Here is a 26,970-nt window from a genome sequence, read left to right on the forward strand (position 1 = left end):
CACCACTTCCTCTAAGGATGCTACCTACGTCATAATTACTACTGAAAAGAAGTGTAAGACATTGTGGCTAGCTGCCTGAGTCAGAGGCTGATCAAAGGGATGCATGTCTACATCACGGAGCCTGCATCCATGGGAAGCCCAGGACTCTGATGGGCCTTCTATCTGGAACAACACAGTTCATTCAGCAATGCTGAGTCCTTACTGAGAACTGGCATGCACATTAACTGCAGAATACAAGAATTCACCAATGTAAAGGGAGAAAAGGGTTTTCTCCCCCAAGAACATGAATAATATGTCAGGCTCATTTTATCCAGAAATCCAATATACTTGCAGAGTTACAGAGTTTGACTTCTTGACCTGCACAGATGGGAGAGGTGACAGGGTGAGGAGGTGAAGTAGTGGACACAGAAGCTAGACTGCCTGCGTTCATTCAAACCCTGACTCTGACCTCATTAGCCATGTGACCTTGACTTTGCTGCAATTTAGCTCCTCATCAATAAAATGAGGACTGGTGCCTTCTCCTAGGACTGTTATGAGGATTAAAGTATTTGATAAGAAGCTAATAAACTTAATGAAAGCAGAAAAGTACTATATGTGTTTAATAAAATAAATGTTTCAATGGAAGGGCAAAGAATTGAACCCAGAAATCCTCAAACTTAAATATAAGGTGGATTCCACAGTTGCCTAAATAAAATGGAAAAGATAAAGGTAATTTCTACTGGATTTGAGCAAGTTCCCAAGTAAATTTGAAAAGAAATTTCCTATTACATTTGCTTCTTTTTTCTGTGTTTTTACAGATGTTAAGAAGTATATGCCCTATGATTTTCATCTATTACAGTTGTCATACACTTATATTTATGTGTGTATAAATAGACACACACATATGGGCTCAAATTCTCCTAGTGCATAACCTACTCTCTGAGGCATGTCATACACTCATAGGGAAAATGGTACTGAATCCAAAGACACATTAGAATTTTGGTTCTACACCTTTTTTGAGAGACCTTACATAAATCTAGCCTTGGGATATGTTTCACCATCTGAATATGACATGATCTCTCAGATTCTTGTGGGGATCAAATGAGGTAATACAAGTAAAGCACTTAGAACAGTGACTCATTTTTAAACAAACAAAAACAAGCTAAAATGATGGTGTGAGACTTTGAAGACAAAAGGCACTGTGGCTTCCCTTGTACTGTTTCTCTGGATCACTCTGGGGAAAGCCAGCTGCATCTTGTGAGGCCACCTGCAACACACGATGGAGAATTCCATATGGCAGGGATCCGAGGCCTCCTGCCAGCTGTCAGCAAGGAACTGAGGCCTCCAGACAACAGCCAAGTGAGTGTGCCATCTTAGAAGCAGATCCTCCAGCCCCAGTCGAACCTTCAGACAACCACAATTCTGGCCAACATCCTGACTGCAACCTCCTGAGAGATCCTGAGCCAGAACCACCCAGCTAAACAGCTTCTGAATTCCTGCTCTATGGAAACAGTGTGAGGTAACATTCATTGTTGTTTTAAGTTGCTAAATTTGAGGGTAATTTATTACATAGCAATAGACAACTAATATAATAGGGGTTGAGTTCCTGGTCTGCCTACACTAGGACTCAGAATAATAACAAGATGAACACATAAATTTGAGAATAAGATTATATATAATAAGATGCTAAACTGAACACTACAGGAAACAAGCAGAGTGCAATGAGGTGATAAATCTTTTTTTTTTTTTTTGAGACAGAGTCTCATGCTGTCACCCAGATTGGAGTGCAGTGACATGATCTGGGCTCACTGCAACCTCTGCCTCCTGGGTTCAAGCAATTCTCCTGCCTCGGCCTCCTGAGTAGCTGGGACTACAGGTGCGCACTACCACACCTAGCTAATTTTTGTATTATTAGTAGAGACAGGGTTTCACCATATTGGACAGGCTGGCCTCAAACTCCTGACCTTGTGATCCACTGCCTCGGCCTCCCAAAGTGCTGAGATTACAGGCATGAGCAACTGCACCTGGCCTGTGATAATTCTAAGGTATAAAAAATAAGCTGGGGAAAGAAGACATCAATTTGCCAAAAAGAAAGTAGGGTTGGAACTTAGTGTTTTATTCAACTATGCAGCAAATAAATGGGGCAGCAACTGTGTGATACACACTGAGCTAGAATTACAACATGAGCAATAAGTGCTCTCTGATAGTACCCTACAGTTTTTGGAAATTAGGGAAAGCTTCCCAGATAGAAGAGGATCTAACAGAAACAGAAGATTGGGGTTTCATTTGCCCAGCACAGAGGAGGAGGTGAAGTACAATGATCTAAGCCAAGGAAATGGCACATGCAAAGGCAGGATGGTGAGAAAGTACAGCACATGTCTGGAGGTTTGGACTGAGAGTTCAGGGTCGGGAGACATAAGGCTGGAGAGCAAGGAGAGGCTGGATCCTGTAAACCTTGTAAGCTCTTTAACGAGTCTGCACTACATCAGAAGCAAGGGAGCACTACCAAAGGGTTTGTTTTTTGTTTTGGTTCATTGTTTGTTTCTTTTGAGGCAGAGTCTCCCTCTGTCACCCAGACTGGAGTGCAGTGACACCATCACATTAACAGATCCATCAAAGTTTTAAAAGTGTATCTGTCTTTATCGTATTTCCTTTCATCTTTTTTAGTCTTTTCCTATTTTTCATAGTAGATACTCATTTTTTTCCTCTCTCACCACACAGTTCACTGCAGCTTTGACTTCCTGGGCTCAAGTGATCCTCCTGCCTCAGCCTCCCTAGTAACTGGGACTGCAAGTGCACACCACTATACCTGGCTAGTTCATTTCTTAGTAGAGACAGGGTCTCGCTGTGTATGCCAGGTTGGTCTGGAACTCCTAGTGCCAAGCAGTCCTCCCATCTTGGCCTCCTAAAGTGCTGGAATTACAGGTGTGAGCCACTGCACTTGGCCCCAAAGGGTTTTAAAGTCAAGTTTTGATAGAATAAGAATTGAGTGCAACACCATTCAAATGTATAGTGCCACCCAGTTTACAAGTCCCTCAAAGATATTCTATCTCCTTAATGCTTACCCCAGGTATGTATTATTTTAACTCCAATGCAAGGAACAAGCAACTGAGACTCAAGAGTGTCAATGCCTCACACATTAGTTGTAAAAGGTAGAGCTGGGGCTTAAAAGAAAGAACAAAGAAGCAATTAAGGAAAGGTAGGTAGCTAGGGAACCAGACTGGCAGTCCGGCACAAAGGACGGTATTACATTTTAGAAGCCAACTTCAACTGTCTATTACTGTAATAGGACTTTCCTTAAAAAGCATGTTGCTATAGCGGTGTGAATGTATGTGAATTTGTGTAAGACCCACTGTAACTACAGAGAACTAGAAAGGATTCTGACAGATTCCTACTGCTTTCTTTATAATAGCATGTGTCCTGAGAGGTGTCTCAGTGTCCCTGATCTAAAGTAATATAATGATGATGCACACATGTTGTATATAACTCAGACTTCATCTGTACCCTCCATAATATGTCATTCCACTACAGGTGAGACTAGCAATGCCTCCCAGTGACACAGGCCTCCTGCCCAGCTGACCCTGCCTGCCTCCAGCCTGTTACCCCCTAGAGTGAGTTCCTGTCTTGCTGTGGAAAGAAAATAAAAGCAGAAGTATGCCTGCTAAGCAAAAGGATGGTTTAAAAATGCTTAACTGAGAAAAATGAAAAGTCCTTAGCTGCAATCCTGAGAACACTGTTGATCATTTTCTCTGAGGCCCTTCATTTGCATAATTTGTCCAAGTATAAATTTTCAATTACTTGCAAGAATTTCAACCGAGAATCTTACAAAACAGCAACACAAAATTCATTAGTCTCTAAAACATTGTAATGAGTAGCAGATTGTTCTGATGGCAAATCAAATGTCTGGATATGTCTGAGGTTTGTTTTAAAGCATACCGTTCCTCATTTTGCTTTAATACTTTAGTGGTGAGAGAGGAAGAAAATGAGTATCTACCATAGAAAATAGGAAGAGGCTAAAAAAGATGAAAGAGAATAGGATAAAGACAGATACACTTTTAAAACTTTGATGGATCCGTTAACATGTAGGCTAAAGAAAACTGCAAATAAAAAATGAGTTCATTTATAATGGAGGAATCCCTTTGATAATATCTGAACCCTCTAATCAGTCTCAGTCTCAGAATCACTAAAAATGGCCAATCAGACTTTATATGCACAGCACCACCAAGGAGTTATAAAATTGAACTAGGATTTGATCAAGCCTCTAGGCCTACCTGCCCATTTACAAGAAATACAGAGGGCAGAGGTACAAGTTAAACAACACAATAGAGAAGCAATTAGCTAAATTCAGAGTATGGTACATTCTCCAGGACAAATGACCTATTTTCTCCCACAAATCAATGGCATGAGAAGAAGAAAAGAAGGAGCCGTGAAATGATAGAGACAGAAGAGAGATAACCAAATACGACATATGGACCTTGTTTACATCCTAATCCAAGTGAACCAACTATAAAAAGGACATCTTTAAGACAATCAGAAAATTTGGATATAGTACGGGTAATAAATACTACTAAGGAGTGGTAGTTAATTTTGTTGGGTGCGAGAATGGCATAGTGGTTGTGTATTTTAAAAACATCCCTGGTGGCTGGCAAGATGGCTGAATAAGAACAGCTCCAGTCTTCAGCTCCCAGGGAGATCAACACAGAATGCAGATGATTTCTGCATTTCTAACTGATGTGCATGGCTCATCTCATTGGGACTGATTAGACAGGGGGTGCAGCCCACAGAGGGTAAACCAAAACAGGGTGGGTTGATGCCTCACCTGGGAAGTACAAGGGGTCAAGGAACTCCCTCCTCTAGCCAAGGGAAGCCCTGAGGGATTGTGCCATGAGGAACTGTGCATTCCAGCCCAGATAAAATGCTTTTCCCACAGTCTTTGCAACTCACAAACCAGGAGATTCCCTCAAGTGCTTACACCACCAGGGCCCTGGGTTTCAAGCACAAAACTGGGCAGCCCTTTGGGCAGACACCAAGCTAACTACAGGAGTTTTTTCATACCCCAGTGGCATCTGGAATGCCAGAGAGACAGAACCATTCACTCCCCTGGAAAGGGGGCTGAAACCAGGGAGCCAAGTGGTCTAGCTCACCAGATCCCACCCCCATGGAGCTTGAAATTCTCACTGCCAGCACAGCAGTCTGAAGTCGACCTGGGATGCTCAAGCATGGTGGAGGAAGGGACGTCCACCATTGCTGAGGCTTGAGTAGGTGGTTTTCCCCTCACAGTGTAAACAAAGCTGCTTAGAAGTTTGAACTGGGCAGAGCCCACTGCAGCTCAGCAAAGCAGCTGTAGCCAAACTACCTCTCTAGATTCCTCCCCTCTGGGCAGGGCATCTCTGAAAAAAAGGCAGCAGTCCCAGACAGGGGTTTATAGATAAAACTCCAATCTCCCTGGAACAGAGCACCTAGGGGAAGGGGCAGCTGTGGGTGCAACTTCAGCACACTTAAACATTCCTACCTGCCAGCTCTGAAGAGAGCAGCACATTTCCCAGCACAGTGCTTGAGCTCGGCTAAAGGACAGACTGCCTCCTCAAGTGGGTCCCTGACACCCATGCCACCTGATTGGGAGATACCTCCCAGCAGGGGCCAACAGACATGTCATACATGAGAGCTGTGGCCAGCATTTGGCAGGTACCCCTCTGGGACGAAGCTTCCAGAGGAAGAAACAGGCAGCAATCTTTGCTGTTCTGTAGGTTCTACTGGTGATACCCAGCAAAGAGGGCCTGGAGTTGACCTTCAGCAAACTCCAGCGGACCTGCAGCAGAGGGGCTTATTAGAAGGAAAACTAACAAACAGAAAGTAATATTATCAACATCAACAAAAAGGACATCCACTCAGAGACCCAATCTGAAAGTCACCAACATCAAAGACCAAAGGTAGACAAATCCATGAAGATGGGGAGAAACCAGCACAAAAAGCCCGAAAATTCCAAAAACCAGAATGTCTCTTCTCCTCCAAAGGATCACAACTCCTCACCAGCAAGAGAACAAAACTGGATGGAGAGTGAGTTTGATGAACTGACAAAAGTAGGCTTCAGAAGGTGGGCAATAACAAACTCTTCCGAGCTAAAGGCGCATGTTCTAACCCAAAGCAAGGAAGCTAAGAACCTTGAAAAAAGGTTAGACAAATTGCTAACTAGAGTAACCAGTTTAGAGAAGAACATAAATGACCTGATGGAGCTGAAAAACACAGCACGAGAATTCTGTGAAGCATACACAAATATTAATAGCCAAATTGATAAAGCAGAAGAAAGAATATCAGAGATTGAAGATCAACTTAATGAAATAAAGCATGAAGACAAGATTAGAGGAAAAAGAATGAAAAGTAATGAACAAAGCCTCCAAGAAATATGGGACTAAGTGAAAAGACCAAACCTGTATTTGATTGGTATACCTGAAAGTGACAGGGAGAATGGAACCAAGTTGGAAAACACACTTCAGGATATTATCCAGGAGAACTTCCCCAACCTAGCAAGACAGGTCAACCTTTAAATTCAGAAAATACAGAGAACACCACAAAGATACTCCTCAAGAAGAGCAACCCCAAGACACACAACTGTCAGATTCACCAAGATGAAAATGAAGGAAAAACTGTTAAGGCAGCCAGAAAGAAAGTTCAGCTTACCCACAAAGGGAAGCCCATCATACTCACAGCAGATCTCTCTGCAGAAGCCCTACGAGCCAGAAGAGAGTGGAGGCCAATATTCAACATTCTTAAAGAAAAGAATTTTCAACCCAGAATTTTATATACAGCCAAACTAAGCTTCATAAGCAAAGAAGAGATAAAATCCTTTATAGACAAGCAAATGCTGAGACATTATGTGAGCACCAGGCCTGCCTTACGGGAGCTCCTGAAGGAAGCACTGAACATGGAAATGAATGACTGATACCAGCCACTGCAAAAACATACCAAATTGTAAAAATTACCAACATTATGAAGAAACTGCATCAACTAATGGGGAAAATAATCAGCTAGCATCATAATGAGAGAATCAAATTCACATATAACAATATTAACATTAAATATAAATGGGCTAAATCCCTCAATTGAAAGTCACAGACTGGCAAATTGGATAAGAGTCAAGATTGATCAATGTGCTGTATTCAGGAGACCGATCTCACATGCAAAGACACACATAGGCTCAAAATAAAGGGATGAAGAAAGATTTACCAAGCAATGGAAAGAAAAAAAAAAAAAGCAGGGGTTGCAATCCTAGTCTCTGATAAAACAGACTTTAAACCAACAAAGATCAAAAGAGACAAAGAAGGGCATTACTTAATGGTAAAGGGATAAGTAACACAACAAGAAAGGCTAACTATCCTAAATATATATGCATCCAATACAGAAGCACCCACATCCATAAAGCAAGTTCTTATAGACCCACAAAGAGACTTAGACTCCCATACAATAATAGTGGGAAGCTTTAACACCCAACTGTCAATATTAGACAGAAAATTAATGAGGATATTCAGGACGTGGACTCAGATCTGGACCACGCAGACCTAATAGACATCTACAGAACTCTCCACCTCAAATCAACATAATATACATTCTTCTCAGTACCACATTGCACTTATTCTAAAATTGACCAAATAATTGGAAGAAAACACTTCTCAGCAAATACAAAAGAAAGCAAATCATAACTAACAGTCTCACAGACCACAGTGCAATCAAATTAGAACTCAGCGTTAAGAAACTACCTCAAAACTGCACAACTATGTGGAAACTGAACAACCTGTTCCTGAATGACCACTGGATAAATAATGAAATTAAGGCAGAAATAAAGATGTTCTTTGAAACCAATGAGAACAAAGACACAATGAACCAGAATCTCTGGGACACATTTAAAGCAGTGTGTAGAGGGAAATTTATAGCACTAAATGCGCATAAGAGAAAGCAGGAAAGATCTAAAATCTATACCCTAACATTACAATTAAAAGAACTAGATAAGCAAGAGCAAATTTAAAAGCTGGCAGAAGACAAGAAATAACTAAGATCAGAGCAGAACTGAAGGAGACAGAGACACAAAAACCCCTTCAAAAAAATCAGTGAATCCAGGAGCTGGTTTATTTGAAAAGATCAACAAAATAGATAGACTGTTAGCCAGACTAATAAAGAAGAAAAGATGAATCAAATAGACACAATAAAAAATGATAAAGGGGATATCACCACTGATCCCACAGAAATACAAACTATTGTCAGAAAATACTGTAAACACCCCTACACAAATAAACTAGAAAATCTAGAAGAAATGGATAAATTCCTGGACACATACATCCTCCCAAGACTAAACCAGGAAGAAGTCAAATCCCTGAATAGACCAATAACAAGTTCTGAAATTGAGGTAGTAATTAATAGTCTACAAACCAAAAAATGTCCAGGACCAGACAGATTCACAGCTGAATTCTACCAGAGGTACAAACAGGAGCTGGTGCCATTCCTTCTGAAACTATTCCAAACAATAGAAAAAGAGGGAACCCTCCCTAACTCCTTTTAAGAGGCCAGCATCATCCTGGTACCAAAACCTGGCAGAGATATAACAAAAAAAGAAATTTTCAGGCCAATATCCCTGATGAACATTGATGTGGAAATCCTCAATAAAATACTGCCAAACTGAATCCAGCAGCACATCAAAAAGCTTATCTGCCACAATCAAGTCAGTTTCATCCCTGGGATGTAAAGCTGGTTCAACATACGCATATCAAGAAACATAAGCCATCACATAAACAGAACCAGTGACAAAAACACATGATTATCTCAATAGATGCAGAAAAGGCTTTCAATAAAATTCAACAGCCTTTCATGCTAAAAACTGTCAATAAACTAGGTATTGATGGAACATTTCTCAAAATCATAAGAGCTAGTTATGACAAACCCACAGCCAATATCATACTGAATGGGCAAATACTGGAAGCATTCCCTTTGAAAACCAGCACAAGAAAAGGAAGCCCTCCCTCACCACTCCTATTCAACATAGTATTGGAAGTTCTGGCCAGAGCAATCAGGCAAGAGAAAGAAACAAAGGGTATTCAGATAGGAAGAGAGGAAGTCAGATTGTCTCTGTTTGCAGATGGCATGATTATATATTTAGAAAACTATATCATCTCCACCCAAAATCTTCTTAAGCTGATAAGCAACTTCAGCAAAGTCTCAGTATACAAAATCAATGTGCAAAAATCACAAGCATTCCTACACACCAATAACAGACAAGCAGAGAGCCAAATCATGAGTGAACTCCCATTCACAATTGCTACAAAGAGAATAAAATACCTAGGAGTACAACTTACAAGGGATGTGAAGGACATCTTCAAGGAAAACTACAAACCACCGCTCAAGGAAATAAAAGACACAAACAAATGGAAAAACACTCCATGCTCATCGATAGTAAGAATCATTATTGTGAAAACGACCATACTGCCCAAAGTAATTTATTGCTTCAATGCTATCCCCATCAAGCTACAATTGACTTTCTTCATAGAATTAGAAAAAACTACTTTAAATTTCATATGGAACCAAAAAGAACCCATATTGCCAAGACAATCCTAAGCAAAAATAATAAAGCTGGAGGCATCATGCTACCTGACTTCAAATATACTACATGCTACAGTAACCAAAACAGCATGGTACTGGTACCAAAAGAGATATATAGACCAATGGAACAGTACAGAGGTCTCAGAAATAACACCACACATCTACAATCATCTGATCTTTGACATCCCTGACAAAAACAAGCAATAGGAAAAGGATACCCTATTTAATAAATATCATTGGGATAACTGTCTAGTCATATGCAGAAAACTGAAATTGGACCCCTTCCTTTCACCTTATATAAAAATTAACTCAAGATAGATTAAAGACTTAAAAGTAAGACCTAAAACCATAAAAACCTTAGAAGAAAACCTAGGCAATACTACTCAGGACATAGGCAGGGGCAAAGACTTAGTGACTAAAACACCAAAATCAATGGCAACAAAAGCCAAAATTGACAAATGGGATCTGATTAAACTAAAGAGTTTCTGCATAGCAAAAGAAACTATTATCAGAGTGAAAAGGCAACCTACAGAATGAGAGAACATTTTTGCAATCTATCCATCTGACAAAGGGCTAATGTCAAGAATCTACAAGGAAGTTAAACAAATTTACAAGAAAAAAACAAACAACCTCATCAAAAAGTGGGCAAAGGATATGAACAGACACTTCTCAAAAGAAGACATTTATGTGGCCAACAAACATATGAAAAAAAGCTCATCACTGGTCATTAGAAAAATGCAAATCAAAACCACAATGAGATACCATCTCATGCCAGTTAGAATGGTGATCATTAAAAAGTCAGGAAACAACAGATGCTGGAGAGGATGTGGAGAAATAGGAATACTCTTACACTGTTGGTAGGAGTGTAAATAGTTCAACCATTGTGGAAGACAGTGTGGCAATTACTCAAGGATCTAGAACAAGAAATACAATTTGACCCAGCAATCCCATTACTGGGTATATACCCAAAGGATTATAAATCACTTTACCATAAAGATACATGCACATTTATGTTTATTGCAGCACTATTCACAATAGCAAAGACTTGGAACAAATCCCAAGGCCTATCAATGATAGAAAATGTGGCACATATACACCATGGAATACTATACAGCCATAAAAAAGGATGAGTTCATGTCCTTTGCAGGGACGTGGATGAAGCTGGAAACCATCATTCTCAGCAAACTAACACAGAAACAGAAAACTGAACACTGCATGTTCTCACTCGTAAGTGGGAGTTAAACAACGAAAATACATGGACACAGGGAAGGGAGCATCACACACTGAGGCCTGTTGGAGGGGGGCTCTAGGGGAGGGATAGCATTAAGAGAAATACCTAATGTAGGTGATGGGTTGATGGGTGCAGCAAACCACCATGAAACGTGTATACCTATGTAACAAACCTGCACATTCTGCACATGTATCCCAGAACTTAAATGTAATAAAACAAATAAAAAATAAAAACATCCCTATTGTTTAAAGATGCATACTGAACTTTCTATTGGTGAAGTAACATGATAGCTGGGATTTACTTTACAATACTACAGATTTGAATGGTGATCACCAGGGGGAGGGAGGTTGAGGAGTTAGTGTTCAAAGGCTATAAAAATTCAGCTAGATAGGAGGAATAAGTTTAAGAGATCTATTGTACAATATGGTGACTAGGTTAATAACAATATATTATATTCTTGAAAAATGCTAAAAGAGTAGATTTTAAGTGTTCTCATTACAAAAACAACTATGTGAGGTAATACACATGTTCATTAGTTCCAGTTAACCTTTCCGCATGGTAGAAACCTTTCCAAAGATAAACTTGAGCTAATTAACATGTGCATTACTTCACATGGTTATTTTACATATTTCAAACATGTTGTTTGCTGTACATGTTAACTATATACAATTTTATTTATCAATTTTTTAAAAACTCGTAAAATAAAATGTTAAAAGTAAAATACTGTGGATTTTTTTAAAAGAAGTCTAGAGTAAACGAGATAGGTAAAATGATCAGTGTCAAAGCTGCTTGACAGCCTATAGGGGTTCCTTTTACTTTTCTCCCTTATCTTTCATGTGTGTTTGAAATTTGTCATTAAAATTAAGAAGAAAAGATGAACTCATTTATGGACCAATTTCTGTGGTAGGACTTGGTGTCATGGTGATCTAATCTCATTTGGGTCACTATAAACTAAATGAACTTGGAAGTAAAGACTCTTGAAGTCCAACAAGACTACAAGATCCCTGGAATTGCAGATGAGAAAGTCGATGACGAAGAGATAATTGAATAATCTTAGACAGGCAGACAGACTGTGGATTACCAGGGTTAACAGTCAAATTCTCAATTCACCTTTTTTTTTTCTCTCCACCATGTGGAAGACCAATCCCTTAACCCTCCTGGAATTCAGTGTCTTTATTCCCAAAATGAAAACACCACTACCTAGTCTCCTGACTTCATTCAGAATTGTCCTGGAGATGGAATGATATCATGATGTGAGAGGGCTTTGCTGAGCCCCTCAGAACTGTAAGGAGTTGCTTCTGTTACTTCCCCTGTTCGGTTTCCCAGTATAAAACAGCAAAACTCAGAGTTCACCAAAAAGGGGGAGGAGGAGGGAGGAATAATAAAGGACAAAAGAACAACAGAAGGGTTTTAATGCTGCCAAGACAAACTCAGTGTACCCTCCCCCTGAATAAATCAAGATGATTTGGAGTGGAGCAACAATACCTCCAAATCAAACCCACAGAAAACAACAGCTCATCGTGTGTCTTTACCTGAGAGTCGCTTTCAGATGGGGCCTCCCACCTGACGCCAGCTGCGCTCAGGGACACTTCCTTGTTCCTTCCTGGCACATCCACATTGCCCAAAAGCTATATGGCTCCCTGTTGGGAACCCAGGCACAATAGCGTGCGCCTGCCAACCAAGAGGTGTGACTTCTCTAATTGGCAAAGTCTGTTCAAGTGTCTAACCACCAGCTGACAGATACTAATGTTGACAGTTGGGGGCGGGGAATCTATGGGGGTGAATGGGGAGAGGGAGAGTGCGAAGTCTGAGAGGCAGAATTCTCCCATTACATTGATTCATCTTTTCCCTTCCTCTATATTTGGGGTTGAGGGATGTCAGCAGTGTAATTGGCTGTTTCTGTGAAAGGCATTACAGTAAGAGAAGCTGGATGCCCACTCAGGGACATCTGCTCTGCAAAGAGCCTATAAAAATAACTCTAGGGCCATAAGGGAACAGCTGGGGCTGGGGAATCCCAGAGGAAGGGATGAGGAGGGATGGCAGTAGAGAATTAGGTATCTGCCTTGCCACATCTACCATTCCATGCTGGCAAGCAATGGACCAGTGATGAGCAGGCTGGGCCATGTTCCCAGGGGCAGCAGAGGAAGCTTTTCCATCAAAAAAATTGGGGCCATAATTCCAAACACTTGCAAAAGAGAAGTCATGCATAGAGTGCAAAGAATCCAAAGGCTTTATTTCTTTCCTTCATTTGTCATTCAGCAAACATTTGTTTAGCATCCACTCTGTGCTAGCTGCCAGACTAGGTGCTGGAGATCTAGGACTGGGAGATGCAAGGCGTTTATAGGCTATTGGGAGGAACAGAAAAGAACAGATTTTTTTTTTTTTTTTTTTGAGACGGAGTTTCACTCAGTCTCCCAGGCTGGAATGCAGTGACGCAATCTCAGCTCACTGCAACCTCTGCCTCCTGGGTTCAAGCAATTCTGCCTCAGCCTCCCGAGAAGCTGGGATTATAGGCACCTGCCTCCGCACCTGGCTAATTTGTTGTATTTTTAGTAGAGACGGGGTTTCACCATGTTGGCCAGGCTGGTCTCGAACTCCTGATCTCAGGTGATCTGCCCGCCTTGGCTTCCTAAAGTGCTGAGATGACAGGCGTGAGCCACTGTGCCTGGCCAAGAACAGATGTTTTAGGAGATAGCTAAACCTTGGTTTCTGTGGAGACATCTAACTCAGACATGAGTGCCTGAATCTAGGCTCCCCATTGAGTTGTTGGGTGACCCTCTTTCAGCTACCTAATCTTCCTGAGCTTTTGTTTCCTTACCTGGAAAACAGGAATAAAGCTGCTCTTATACAGAAGGCTCAAGTGAGATGTGTCTGAGTCTGTAGATGTCCTCGAGTGAGGTAGCATTGCAAATGGAGTTGTGCCTTTTTCAGTATCAGGATGGCTTGAGATTTCCAGAAAAATTATGTGTCAACTTTGTCTCCCTTGACTGAGGTTTGTAAGACCTCACAAAAGAGAAAAGAAACACATGGCCTATCTTTTTGTGAGGGATCAGTAAAGAGAGGTATGTGGAAAGAAACAATTGTCCAAAGGATGTGTGTCCTGGCGAACTACAAAATGCACATCATGGCAATAGCTACATTAACTTAGCATTTACTTCATGCCAGGCACTCTGCTATGTGTTTTACACACATACATACACCTCATTAAAGCCCCAAATACTCCAGTGAGGGTGACTTTGTCATCCTTACTTTATAGGTGAAGAAATTGAGACCCAGAGAAGTTAAGCAGCTTGCCCAAGGTCATGCATCTAGCAAGTTAACCTTGGTTCAAACCCAAACTCTGTTTGACTCTGGGGTCTTTACTTTGAAGCTCCCAACTACACCATCTCCACCGCTCATGGAGAAGGACAAAACCATGACTCCAGTGAGTCAGCAAGGCACAGAACTGTCAGGTGGCAGGGCTGGAGGAGATCATTAGGTCATTTGCTCTCCCTCCTTACCTCTGATTCATTCTATACAACAGAAAAAAATGGGTCACAAAAGGGTGAAGTATGCTGCTGGGAAAGGCCACTCATAATCCCATAATCTTCCCACCACACAACATGGCCTTGGCTGCTGGGCCACCGAGCAGAGCCTCTGGAAGGGGAAGTGACTGAACAAGGACCACAGCAGTCAAGGGGCAGGAGCTGACTGCTTCTGAGCCTTCCTGACTCATTTCCTCCTCTAATGCCCAGCCTCCCATCTGGCTGTTTGGAAAAGCATTCCCTACTAGACCAGTGTTTCTCAAACTTTAGCAGGTATCAGAAGCACCTGGAGGGCTTGTGAAAACTCAGATTGCTGGGTTCCACATACAGAGTTTCTTTTTTTGTTTGTTTGTTTTTAAGAGATAGGGTCTCACTCTGTCACCCAGGTTGGAGTGCAATAATGCAATCATAGCTCACTGTAGCATCCAACTCCTGGGCTCAAGCAATCCTCCTGCATCAGCTTCCCAAGTAGCTGGGACTATAGGCACATACAGCCATGCCCAGCTAATTTTTAAAATTTTTTGTAGAGATGGGGGTCTCACTATGTTGCCCAGGCTGGTCTTGAACTCCTGGACTCAAGTTATCCTCCTACCTTGGATTCCCGAAGTGTTAGATGATAGGCATAAGCCACCGTGCCTGTCCCATTCCAGAGTTTTTGATTCAGGAGCTGATCCAGCAGGGTGGGGAGTCTGGAAGAATCTGAATTTTTATCAAGTTCTCAGGTGATTCTGATGCTTCCAGTCCAGAGACCACACTTTGAAAACCACTAGTATATAGCATTGATCTTGAGGACGAGTGGGTGTTTAATAGAATATTTAGCCAAAAACTGCTAGTTGCTCCCTAATATGTCTTCTTCCCTTCTTCTGAAGTAATAGAAAATCTGTTCATTTATCTGAGCATATAGCCAACCAAAATACAGACAATATTTTTTAGCTCCCTTGCATCTGGGGATGACGATGTGATCTACTTACAGCTGATGGGATGTGAGCAGTAGTGATGTGTGCAACTTTCAGGACGTGCTTTTGAAGGGACAGGGCAGGCCTTTCACTCCACTTTCTTCCTCATGCTGGTGGAATCTAGAGTTGGAGGTAAGTTATCTTGAACTATGAGGAGGAAGCAAAAGTCCCTGATGACTTGCTAAAACAGAGTTTTTTTGTTTTGTTTTTTTAGAGAGTCTCACTCTGTCACCCAGGCTGGAGTGCAGTGGCGCAATCTTGTCTCACTGCAACTTCTGCCTCCTGGGTTCAAGCAATTCTCCTGCCTCAGCCTCCTGAGTAGCTGGGATTATAGCATGCGCCACCACGCCAGGCTAATTTTTGTATTTTTAGTAGAGATGGGGTTTCACCATGTTGGTCAGGCTGGTCTCAAACTCCTGACCTGGTGATCCACCCCCCTGAGCCTCCCAAAGTGCTGGGATTACAGGTGTGAGCCACTGCACCTGGCCTAAAACAGAGTTTTTAAACCATCTTGAAGTTTGATATGAAAGAAATATAAACTATATTTAAGCCCACTTGATTTTGGGTCTCTGTCACTTGCAGCCAAACCTATACCCTAAATGAAACAGACAATACCAACCAATGTCTTAGAACACCAGAAAGTAAGGTAGATAGGTAAGCTAAACTAGAGTAGCTAAACAGATAGATAATTGACATACTATCAACCAACAGTCAGATCTCAGAATGTAACAGACACTTGATCTGGAAAGCTGGATACATCACCAGTCATCTTCAGTTGGTTTGGCCAAGGTTTAACTTTGCCAAAAGTCATTCAGCTGTTTCTAAAGATTTCATTTCAATTGATAATTATAGAAAATGTTCCCCAGTCATTTTATTGCCTTAAATTATACCTATAATCTTCCTAACTTGGATTGTTAACTGATACACAATTATGTTGCTAGAAGAAGACCAGAATCCCAGCAGATGATTTAAAATAAAAGTTAAATGGATGTAATTTGTGTTTATTTTTGTCTTATTGGAACCAAACACTATAGAATTGCCAGTGTCTATTTCACAGTGATGGTTTGAGGCAAGTAGTTATAGTTTCCCTTTAAATAGTCTCTTTAAGGAAAGAAAATGAGAACGAGACTAAAATTGTCCAAGGAGGGAAGGCAAGGTAAAAGGTCCCGCCAAGATCAGGTTCTGTCTGTGCAGATTCACTTTCACCCGTATGTCACTATCCAAAATTGTGTCCCCTGTATTGATCTCTGAAAAAAATCAAAGTCAGAAGAAAGCAAAAATCACAGCATCTTGATGTTGATAAACAACAACAAAAAGTTTTATACCTTTCTGCTGCATCTTAGAGTTTGCAAAGCATTTCACAGCCTGTTATCTTCAGCTGAAAGAAACCATCATTTGTTTCCTTTTAAATAAATTTCCAAGAGTTCTCTCACAATTACATAAAGTTAACTTTTAGAGTAACAAACTCACAAGATTGCCTGCCAGCTTCACCTCAATGACACATGCCTCGTCTTGAGTTGATCCAAATTGAGGATATTGGTTAATTGGATTTGGATGGAAAACATTGGGGAAACTGTTTTCTGACACTTCTGCCTGTCTTCAGAACATAGATCAGTGTCTGGCATATAGATATCACTCAATAAAAATAGAATGAATAAATGAATGCAACATACATAGAAGCAAGTGGGATTTGAGATAAACAATTCAGAATTCTCAATATCTCACAATCAACATGACTTATGTGGGATTACAGAGCTGCCTGAAAAAAAATCCTATCATTCCTTTGTAATTAAGTCTTTGGCAGAGCAGTAAAGTGATTAAGGGTGACCATGTTTGTGGCTGATGTTCAGATACATGGAGTAATTAAAAAGCAAAGGCATATTTACAGAAGCCATTGACAATGCTTACAGTATGACAAAACACCTGTGCTAATTATAATTCATGAACAGTACATAGGAATACTTATTTAAAAGACTACACTAACTAAACAGTTTCAGAACAATCTTCAAATTTCTGCAAGGGTGTCTCTTGCAACACCCACTGTGATTTCATCAGATTCTAACTGTAACTTTCAAATTAGACTGTGGCCACAGACCTCCCAAAAGTCTGATGTCATCAATGGCAGATAATTTCACTGATCTACAAACTAACAAACTAAAAATACAGTGTTTTTTTACAACCTTGGAAATTATGGTGACAAGTTACCCTCCAGAATATTTAAGCATTCTCACTGAATATCTAAATCTGTTTTCATTAAGGTATAGAGAAAATAAATTAATTGAAGGAAGAAACATACTGGAGAGTTAGGGAAAGGAGGATGGTTTGGGTTACAATCCCACAAGTAAATGGCCATTTTTCTCTCATGCATTTCTTGTTGTGACAGAGATGGATGGGGGAGGGCTGTGGAGACACCTGTAAGGTGCCTATGGAATTACATTATGATAAAGAAAGTAAGCTTCATGGCCGCTGTGGTGGCTCACGCCTGTAATCCCAGCACTGTGGGAGTGGATCACCCGAGGTCAGGAATTCAAGACCATCCAGCCTGATCAACATGGTGAAACCCTGTCTCTACTAAAAATACAAAAATTAGCCGGGCATGTTGGTGCATGCCTGTAATCCCAACTACTAGGGAGGCTGAGGCAGGAGAATTACTTGAACCTGGGAGGTGAAGGTTGCAGTGAGCTGAGATCGCACCATTACACTCCAGCCTGGGCAAAAAGAGCAAACTCTGTCTCAAAAAAAAAAAAAAAGAAAGAAAGAAAGCTTCATAAGGGAACACTGCTGAAAGTTACTTCAAGAAGGTACAAACCCATCCAGAGGGCTTTTTAAATAAAGAAATGAAAAGTTGTTTGGCTAGAAGATACCACTGTCCTCATATTCCTTTATCTTTCAGCAGCATGCAAAGCAAAACTCATCATGGTCCAAGAACACGGAAAACAAGAGCACTCACTACAGGATGTTTTCAAAAATAATACTCAAGTAATTTTGTATTTGCCAACTTGATTGCAAGCTATAGAAATCGATTAAAATACTTATTGTGCTATTCTTTCTTTATAATTTGGTAGTTTTAGATTCAGGTTTCCAAATAATAGAATCTAAGGGACTCTCAGAATTTAAATGCAAAATTAAAAAGCAGTTATACAACTAAATAAGTGCTTACCAGTAGCTAGTTCTTACTAACACAACATGAAACAGGTTTGGGTTTTCATCAGGTGATAGGCAGGCAATTATCTCAGAGTGGGAAAAAGCTTTGAAAATGTGATGCTTTTAATGAGGTTTTCAAATAAGCTGGCGGCCAGCAGCCATAAGGAATCCAACATCTGACTGGACTCATGGATACTCAGGGCCTGATCCAAAGGATGCAGTCCTGAGCAGGGGCCTACCCTGGCAGGTACTTATAAACTCTGAACGAACAAATAAATGAATGATCAGGTATGGCTCAAAGACCATTGACCTAGAGAGTGAAAGGATTTTAGAAGTCTTCCTATTTGGTCGGTGATGAATATTTCTAAACTTATTTGCACATCTGGCTTTAATTACTACATTTCAAAGTGACCCTTTCCAAAGCAATGGAATTATTGCAGTAGCTGATGCTAAAACCAAGCCCCCATCCCCCTAATGAGAAGCTCCTCCCTCACAAGTGCAACAGCCCCCACCCCACCCCCAACGTGACTGCAGCTGTGAACTGAATGTTCATGCCACAGGATGCACTTTTCCTCCTCCCCACTTTCTCACCTGGGTCGGGCAGTTGTTTTGACACAGGAACCTAAGGGGAAAACGTACAGGATTGTTCACCCAGGTGGTGAAAGGCTGATGATTTTGTGGATTCTGCCCCCTGAGAAGACACTATAGTTCAGGACCCTTCTGCTTTTTCCTGGCATCTGACACCCCCAGGCCATCCAGGAAAGAACCAGATGGCGCCTCTGGACTCTGAGGATGAACAAAAGGACAGATGGCTGGGGAGGGGAGGGAGGGAATAAGAGGCAAGCCTCGAAAAGAAGCAGAGAGGGTAAGTTACCTCTGCAGAGCTTAAAACCACCATCAGGTTCATAATAGGTTAGAATATATTGCTTGAACCTGAGGAAATGCTCATTCTCAGTATTTTCAGATTCTTTCTGGGGGCTTCCTATCCCCTCCCTTCTATGATATAGGTTAAATTCTGGGGCTACATTAAATTGCCAAAAATATACAAATGGCTACTGATTTTGGTTGATTTAATTTTATAGATAATAAAATACCTACCTCTGAGGTAGTATTCTCCTTTCCTCCCTTCCCCACCATGCACCACTTAACAGGTGAAAAGACTGAGGCCCAATGAGGTTCAATGACTTTCCTAACCAAGACCTCTCACGCAGCAGGCAACAGGGCGGACTGGTGAACCCAGCTCCCCTGACCCCGAATCCAGGCCTGCTCCTCTAGATCATGATGAATTTCTGTGGGCTGTGCATAAACGTTGATCTTTTCATTTGTTTGTGTGGCTGACTTTTTAAACATTTAATAGCGTGCCCACAGAGATCAAATCTGAATGTTTTTTCTACTTTTGCAGGAAGAAAAATGACAGAGTCATCTTGGACTTCCTAAGAGTAGCTTCCCTTCTAGGGGTGGGTGGATTCCCAGGAATGACTCTGGAAGTCAGGGGCAGAGCAGGTGGCCCAATTGTCCAGGGAAAGGACACACAGGACAGCAGCTTGACCCTTGAGGGCACTGGAAGGAAGGGAGCCTCTGAGTTCTGGCTGGCCTATCTGTCACTGCAATCCAACAGAGTGGCCCCAGGCACTTTTCTGACCAAGATGGGCTTGGACATGGGCAAAGAAAGGAAAATGACTGCAAGTGGAGGGCATGGAATTAAGGATATAGCCTCTTCCACATTCAGGGCCAGCTTCTGCTCAGCCCCTACACCTTCCCTACCACAGGAAACAACCTCAAAATCCTTGGCCCACACCTAAGAAGGGGCTAGGCCAGCTTCTGTAAACTCAGGCCATCTTCCACACAACCAGCTGTATATCAGCAGAGAGAACCCAGCCAGGCCAGGGCACCCATCTGCCCTCACCAGCCCTCACAGGGGACACCGATGGGGCCAGGCACAGGTACCCAAGTGTCTGTACTAGCCTTATACCCAGTAGGAAGATGGTGAGCACCTCAGTTAAAAAGGAAATTGCTCCAGCACTTTGGGAGGCTGAGGCAGGCGAATCACGAGGTCAGGAGTTTGAGACCATCCTGGCCAACATGGTGAAACGTCGTCTCTACTAAAAATACAAAAAATTAGCTGGGTGTAGTGGCAGGCACCTGTAATCCCAGCTACTTGGGAGGCTGAGGCAGGAGAATCACTTGAACCCAGGAGGCAGAGGTTGCAGTGAGCCGAGATCGCGCCACTGCATTCCAGCCTGGCAGCAGAGCGAGACTCCGTCTAAAAAAAAAAAAAAGGAAATTGCTACATATAGGATTTCAGTCATGGCTAAGCAAGTTCTATGCATGAAACACTGATCTTATACCTGAAGAATTTACCCCTTAAAAAGTGCAATACTTTTTCGCTGAGGGTTGTGTTACCAGCTAGTTTGGGGGAAGAAAGGTGTCAAAGGCAGGCTTGTTTTGTGTAAGAACAGTTAACAGAACATGCTCACAACCACCTGTGACATCACTGAAGACCAGTTCTGCAAAGTTTGCTGCTTTAAATTACTATGCATTTCTTTAAAGTTAAATTATTTTGTGAGTGCAAGGGCAATTTACTAAACTCTCTCTTTTCCCTATTGTCTTAGCCTGTTTATCCTGCTATGATGAAATACCTTAGACAAGGTAATCTATAAAGAACAGAAACTTATTTTCCCACAGTTCTGGTGGCTGGGAAGTCAAAGATCAAGGCTTCAGCAGATGTGGTGTCTGAGAAGTTCTGCTCTCTGCTTCAAAGATGGCACCTTGTTGCTAAGTCCTCCAGAGAGGGCCAACACTGTGTACTTACATGGTGGAAGGGCAGAAGAGAGCAAAAACCCCAGAGCCCTCATGATAAAATCACTTCCCAAAAGTCCCCAACACTTACTACCACCACAATGAGAATTAAGTTTCAACACATGAATATTGAAGGACACTTAGACCATAGCATCTATATTCTCCCTTTCCCTCATTTTAAGCAGGCAGCCAGGTTTTATGACTTCTTGCCCAGAGAATGAAGGCTTTGCAAAAAGCAGAAGCACCCTGGTGTCCAAGATTCTGTCCTTTGTAGAGACCACACCCATGGAAAATGGAAACGCAGATGCACGCAGCCTGTGCCAAATAGGGACAACTCTCCAAAGAAATGACTCCTGGGAACTGGAGTGTGATTATAGCTCAGGCAGAGGCCTTCCCACTCAACCAGAGTCCCAGACCCCTGGACAGCCCAGAAGTGGCAGAGGACAGGAGAGAAAGAACCAATGGGCTGGCAGAGGCCGAAACCACTGTAGCCTGTGACTAAGGGTCTTTTCTGCCTGTAACTCCTAGACTCACGCATCTGGGGTTGAGGAGTGGGGAAGCTCTAAGTATGACTGCAGTTAGATTTCCTGCCAGGCTGGTGGGATGCAAGCCTTGAGGGTGAAAATTTTAGGCCGGGTGTGGTGGCTCATGCCTGTAATCCCAGCACTTTGGGAGGCCAAGGCAGGTGGATCACTTGAGGTTACGAGTTCGAGACCAGCCTGGCCAACGTGACGAAAGCCCATCTCTACTAAAAATACAAAAATTAGCCAAGCGTGGTGGTGCTTGCCTGCAATCCCAGCTACTCGGGTGGCAGAGGCACAGAAATCGTTTCAACCCAAGAGGCAGAGGTTACAGTGAGCCCATGATTGTGCCATTGCACTCCAGCCTGGGTAACAGAGTGAGACCCTGTCAAGAGAAAGAAGAAAGAAAGAAAGAAGAAAGAAAAAGAAAGAAAGAGAGAAAAAGAAAGAAAGAAAAAGAGAAAGAAAGAAAGAAAAAGAAGGGAGGGAGGGAGGGAAAGAAAGAGATAAAAGGTATTTCAGTTAAAAAAGGTGAGTCCATATAAAGAAAATTATTAGGTAAAACATTGTACAAGGGATACCCCACTACATCTAAAACCATGGAGCTGCTACAAAGACTGGATTTTGGAAACTCTGAACTAGGTGCTGCCTAAGCCTGCTTTCCCTTCCAGCCTGCTATTACTTCACAGTCTGCTTATTTCTATTCTGAAAGATCTTTTGTAGTGTTTCATAGTGTTTAATTACTTGTGGTTGGGGAATGGAGGAAAAGCTTAAAAGGAAAGGAAAAATGCTATCTCATTAACCACTAAAGCAGTACTTCTCAACCTTTAGCATGCATACAAATTACCTACCCAGGCATCTTAAATGCAAATTCTGATTCAGTAGGTCTAGGGTGATGCCCAAGGATTTGCATTTCTAGCAAGCTTCCAGGTGATGCTGATGCTGCTGGTCTAAAGGACCACATTTTGATTTTGATTAGGCAGGAACTAGAAGCACATATAAAATGACATTTAGAAGAATATTAAATGATTTGGAAGTGTACGCACAATTTAGTGGAAAAAGCAGGTTATCAAAACTAGGTACAACATACATATACAGAAAAATAACTAGTAGTATATACCAAAATTTAACAGTATGTAGGGAAGTGAATTCTAAGTTATTTTTCTTCCTTTTGCCTACCTATATTTTCTATCTTTTTGGGGTAAGGAGCTTGTATTACTCTTGAATCAAGAAGTAAGTAACTTTTCCGCCAGACAGGGTGTCTCACACCTGCAATCCTAGCAGTATGGGAGTGCAAGGCAGGGGGATCACTTGAGGTCAGGAGTTCTGCACCAGCCTGACCAACATGATGAAACACCATCTCTAATAAAAAAAAAAAAAAAAAAAATGAGCTGGGCATGGTGGTGGGTGCCTGTAATCCCAGCTACTCGGGAGGCTGAGGCAAGAGAATTGCTTGAACCTGGGAGGCAGAGGTTGCAGTGAGCCAAGATGGTGCCACTGCACTCCAGCCTGGGCAACAGAGCAAGACTCTCTCTTAAATAAAAACAAAACAAAACAAAAAAGGCCAGGCACAGTGGCTCATGCCTATAATCCCAGTACTTTGGGAGGCCGAGGTGGGTGAATCACGAGGTCAGGAGATGGAGGCCATCCTGACTAACGTGGCAAAACCCCGTCTCTACTAAAAATACAAAAATTAGCTGGATATGGTGGCACATGCCTGTATCTCAGCTACTTGGGAGGCTGAGGAAGGAGAATCGCTTGAACCGGGGAGGCAGAGGTTGCAGTGAGCCAAGATCGTGCCACTGCACTCCAGCCTGGCGACAGGGCAAGACTCCATCTCAAAAATAAATAAATAAATAAGAAGTAACTTTTAAAAATAATTTGTTAAGATTCTGGATAAATCTTGAGACAAAAGACTCTAATCATTCATTGGTCCATAATGGGAGATATCTACTTTAAATTATTTAAAATGTTAAAGCAGTGAGGAAACTTAGAGATCTCTGTAGTCCCCGTTACTCTTTTTAAAATTAAGAAACAAAGTATACAGACTTACAAGTAGACTGAAAAAGGCTGCTATATTGTTTCAGATTCAGTTTGGCTGGGAGTAACAGTAGTTTGGACACACAGGTTTTTATTCACTTGACCAAAATTTCTAGATTTCTGCAGCTAGGGCTGAAGTGGTGTCCCATGGTCATCTCAGGGAGCAGATTTTTATCTTGTTGCTCTACTATCCTCAGTATTTAGCATCTATCTCATGATCCAGCATAGCTGTTGGAGCTCCAGCCATCACATATGCTTTCTAGGGAACTGGAAGTAGAAAGAGAGAATACCCACCCCCTTCCTTTAAGGATACTTCTTGGAAGCTACTCACAACATATCTGCTTACATGATGATAACCAGAACTCTGTCACCTAATGGAACAAGAATGAAAAGGAGGCTAGAAAACAGCCTTTACTGCATGTGACTCTGTGCTCAGCTAAAAATCAGAGTTTGGTTATTAAGGCAGAAAAGATCTCAGGGTAAAACTTTCTGTCTCTGCAGCTGCCTCACTACCTACAGGATTGGCAATAGATTGGAATAGGGTCTCTCCTACTCTACACTCACCCAGCAGAGAAAGGCACATCAGAACTCTCACCCATTCTGACTGTGGAGAGTGGGAAAATCACCACACTCTTCAATGTGGAGTTTATTTAAAGATTCTATTTGCTTAAGTTTTCAGTTAGAATATATTTATCCAATGTTACAATAAAAGAGAAGCAAACAGCAAGACAATTCTATTTTTTAAAAAAATTAAAGGATCCTGTCTCCATAAATATCCAGTAGAAGCTTTCATAACTTCTTCTGATAATCACTTTTACATGATTATGTTCTTTCAGATGTATGCACAGAATTATAATCACTGTGCAATGTTGTTATATTTTTCCACTGTGTTATTTAAAATATGCTTCTCATATGTCCATATTGTCAATATACCTACCATTTCATGCCAAGATAACAAATCAATGTAGCAATTATACCTATGTTACCAATTATAGGACATTTTCATGACTTCGAGTTGGTTTTGTGTTTGTTATTGTTTTGTCACACAAATAGAATAGCTATAAACATCTAAGTGCAAATAAGCATTTCTTTCCTCTAAGAACTTCTTTAGAATAAATTGTCAAACGTGGGATTATCAGAGCAAGGACTATAGCCAGTTTAGTGGCTCCTATGTGAACTATATTCTCTCCAGGAAATTCTCTAATCATCGACATACCCACATCATTCAATGATGCTATTTTGTCCTCAGGCCTGTCAAATATAAATTTCTACCACATTTAATGATTTCTAATTTCCTGGGGATATGGTGATATGAACTAAAGCACTTGAGTATGAATACATTTAATTTTTTTTTCTTTTTTAAGACAGAGTCTTGCTCTACCGCCAGGCTGGAGTGCAGTGGCACGATCTTGGCTCACTGCAATCTCTGCCACCTGGGTTCAAGCAATTCTCCTGCCTCAGCCTCCCAAATAGTTAGAACTATAGGCGCATACCACCATGCCCAGCTAATTTTTGTATTTTTAGTAGAGACAATGTTTCACCATGTTGGCCAGGTTGGTCTTGATCTCCTGACCTTGTGATCCACCCGCCTTGGCCTCCCAAAGTGCTGGGATTACAGGTGTGAGCCACCGCGCCCAGTCTAAATGTTTTCTAAGCTGAGCCTCATTGATGTGTATTTACTATTTATGTTTGTAATCCCTTCGAGTCATATGTCCCTTCCTATTTTGCAATCTGACTACAATTATAAACTGCTATTGTAAGTTTACATCAGTTCCTTTTATCTTTGAATGCCACATTTATATCTTATCATTTTTATTACGAATGATTTTCCTTTCTGTTGCTTTTCTTTCCCAACCCCGCCCATTAGGGCTGCTCAAATGATAGTGAAAAGTTAAAAAAGTAACATTTGTTAGAAGGCACAATGATGCACGTCTGCTAAACTGGGAGCACATTGTCTGCTGGGGCCAAGGTCTGGGAGGTATGTTTCCTATTGAAGAAGTAGGCTCCTAGGTTCTCTCTGCTGCCCACAGAAATGGCAGGACTTAGAGTGTAGGGGGAGCACAGTGGGTACTCAAGACAAAAGACAAGTAAAGGAAGCAAGATGCTGTGCCCAAACCATGCTAAGGGCCTACTGGCAGGCATTTTGCAGACCATACAGGTGGACTCCTAGTTTTCCATGGGATGCATTGCTGGAAAAGCATTTTCATTTGCATGTCTGAAAATCACACATTGGGATATATGTTATGGGTTTATGAATTGGGGGAAGGCTGGTTTACACCCAAAGAGAAAAAACATTGTGAATCCCTAATTATTGGGTCCTTAGATACTGTGTGTCTCAGGCCTGAGCCATTCAGTGAACGGAAGAGAGAATATTGAGCCCAAAAGCTCCTCCTCCTTTGTTTTAGGTTGGTGCAAAAATAATTGTGGTTTTTGCCATTACAAGTAAGAGCCAAAACTACAATTACTTTTGCACCCAGCTAATATCCCTTCTCTGATCCATTTACAGGGCCTCTGCAGGAGGTCACGATGTCCTCAGTCTTTACATGTGAACTCTGGAACACTCGAGTCACCAGGAGCAGAGGTGGCGCTGTTTTCTAGCATGGAGACAGACAGACAGACACAACACATAAAAACTAAAATCTGAAAAACAAGCAAATAAATAAGCATGATAATTACCAACTTATGCAGTAAAGGATATAGACAGGGTGATGTCAGAAAGTGTAATTTGAAAGTGGTGCTATTTAAGATAAGATGATCAGGGAGGCTCTCCCTGAGAAGGGGACATTTGAGCTGAGACGCACAGGATGGTAGACACACAAAGAGCAGAGAAGGGTATTCCAGAAAGAGGGAGCAACCCAAGACCCTCTAGCCAGTGGAGAGCTGGGGCCTTCAGGAACTGAGAAGGCAGGACGGCAGGAGGGCAGAGGTGCAAGGAAGGACCACCTCCTGGATGGGTTTAGAGACCATAGTGAAGCCTTTGAATTTCACTCTACAAGTTGGAAGACAGACATTATAGAAATACGTTAGCATGTATGTACCTATGAAACAAACCTACACATTCTGCACATGCATCCTAGAACGTAAAGTATAATACAAATAAATAATAATTTTAAATTGGGCAAAGCAAGATTTAAAATGCTATTTAAACAATGCTATTTTCCGTTGTATCTGCTGTATTCTATATTACATTG

The 26,970-nt window shown here is 41.5% G+C and overlaps 1 long non-coding RNA gene across 1 annotated transcript in view; it reads right to left on the bottom strand.

Moving 5' to 3' along the window:
* LOC105707498 (uncharacterized) overlaps positions 1 to 26,970 on the bottom strand; it is a 95,956-nt gene that overhangs the window by 38,826 nt on the left and 30,160 nt on the right. The window lies entirely within an intron of this gene.

Source organism: Aotus nancymaae, unplaced genomic scaffold (assembly GCF_030222135.1).
Source record: "Aotus nancymaae isolate 86718 unplaced genomic scaffold, 86718_ANA_hifiasm-v0.15.2.pri h1tg000040l, whole genome shotgun sequence".
Classification (NCBI taxonomy): Eukaryota; Metazoa; Chordata; class Mammalia; order Primates; family Aotidae; genus Aotus; species Aotus nancymaae.